General features: G+C 46.1%; 1 long non-coding RNA gene across 1 annotated transcript; it reads left to right on the top strand.

Moving 5' to 3' along the window:
* The first annotated feature begins 285 nt into the window (after window positions 1-285).
* On the top strand, window positions 286-1597 carry LOC102013039. Its single transcript, XR_259280.1, has 3 exons — window positions 286-535; window positions 824-945; window positions 1296-1597. It is a non-coding gene; the product is annotated as an uncharacterized LOC102013039 (long non-coding RNA).
* The last annotated feature ends 473 nt before the right edge of the window (window positions 1598-2070 follow it).

Consider the following 2070-nt stretch of genomic DNA (forward strand, 5'->3'; position numbering starts at 1 on the left):
TACGTTTGTTGTCACTGTGGTTGCAGTTTGCTTGTTAATCCAAACAGTGTGCACCTCTCCCTCTCTCTGCCTCTGTCTTTCTCTTTTAGTGTGTGTGTGTGTGTGTGTGTGTGTGTGTGTGTGTGTGTGTAATATCCCTGATTCATGACCTCCAAAGCCAGGAGAGTCAGCACATCCAGGCTTGCTGAGGTACTGTCTGACAGGTGCCGGATTAGGAAATTAGCAGATGCTGTATTTAGGTCCCTATTAGTAGCAGTAACATTATGCTGTTCAGCATGGCGTAGGAGAGCACACGGTAGTAAAAAGGGAGCGCTTAAACAAAAACAGCATTTTGTACTCAGCTGGACGGGAGCTGCTCAAGAGTCTGAAACATTCGCAGCAGTAAAACTGTGGCACCTTACCTGATTTTGTATTACTAATCCTACAGATCTTTCCTCTATCTGGTTTGGGCATTTTGTGTGAGGACAACTCCCATCTGTGGGTAGAATTATAGAGCTGATGTGACGCGGAGAGACGTGTGCCTGCCTTGCACTGGGTAAGACAGAAATAACCTTTCTGTAGCTTGGGTGAGGGCCTAGACGCCTGCACTCAATAGCATTTTCACCCACTCAAGTAGGGCTGCAGCTCAGGAGGAGGAGCCCAGCTCCGTCCCACCTGGGGTGGCCCAGGGGCCCCTGTAGGGACACACATTAGCTGTCCTGCTGGGCGCGGCCTCCTGGGTCCACAGAGGCCCTCTGCAGTTCCCTTCTCTGGGGATGTGAGCTCCTCACCGCTCCTCTCTTGTGCATGGGTTCAACCTCTCTCCTCTTTCCCCTCCTCTCAGCTCGGTATGGTGCCCTCCATGCTCCACTGCAGAGGAGGAAACGCCAGGCACAGGCAAGACGCTGGCGAGGGGGACGTAGCCACAGAAAAGCATCAGCATCCTTGCAAATCAGTGCATGCAATGTAAGAACCGTTGAACCCCTACCATCTTGTATGGTGAGGCTCTGCATCACCTCCAAGGTTTTATTTATTTTTTACTTGTTACTGTCTTTGATTGTTTGATCAGTCTTACATTCTTATGTCTAATGGACTGAGCAACCTCATGGAAGATAACAATATGTAATACAGCAGCCACTGTAAACTTCTATCATTTTATCTTGAGATCATGTATCATTTTTGTTGTTTTTGTGTTGTTTCGTTTTTGTCTTCATTGTTGTTTGGTCAGTTTTTTTAATTTTTAAAAGAAAAAAAATTTTATTTTTCTATTTTATTTATTTATTTACTATTTTATTTTAAAATATTTTTATTTTTAGGAGCCGGGAACATTGTATACCAAAGAACCCAAATGTTAAGGGAAACCCTCAAAATATTCCAGAACGGAGGCTCCCTGTAAGCAAGCGCACAGTCTGCACTATGGGAAGTGACGGAGTCACCTAGAGGCTGCGGGAGAAATTCCCCTGGGCCTGGGTCACGGTAGAGCAGCGGGCGAAGGAAGCAGAAGTGGAAAGCAGCTGTTGTCTCTTTCTTACTTGGCAGAGAGGGTTTCATGTAAAAGGAATGACATTTTTTAAATTTAGAAGTGTTTTACCAAAACGAAAGGAAAATAAAGAACTGGCTTGAGTCTGTATACTTCAGTAAGATTTCAGAGGAGCTTTAATTTGTAAGGAGGGCTACAGGGACATCGTGTGCTGCTTCCTGGAGGGCGGCAGAGACCCAGGCTGGGGGGGCTTCCGCGCGACTGCCCCACTTCAACATTTCCTTGCCTCCGTCCAGGGCCGTGCGTGCCGTCTCCATCTCCGGACACCTAGTGCAGTCCTCCCTCTAGTATTTTTCTAGAGAGTGGCAACAGCTGGTGCAGACTTTTGTAACTTCATAGGCCTCGGGCAGGAGAAATCATCCTGTGGAGAGAAGATTTTCCTAGAGACAGTGGCCTCGAAACTCCACAAAGTTGAAAGTCGATTTTTAGCATAAATATGTTTTACAATTGAATGCCAGCACCTGTATCACTTGATAAAGACGCCATTCTACATATATTGTACATGTATAGTCAGTATTCTAAATGGCCCTTACTTCATGCCTGGAAAGGAT

This window comes from Chinchilla lanigera, unplaced genomic scaffold, assembly GCF_000276665.1.
Source record: "Chinchilla lanigera isolate Chin_1 unplaced genomic scaffold, ChiLan1.0 scaffold00002, whole genome shotgun sequence".
In the NCBI taxonomy this organism is placed as follows: domain Eukaryota; kingdom Metazoa; phylum Chordata; class Mammalia; order Rodentia; family Chinchillidae; genus Chinchilla; species Chinchilla lanigera.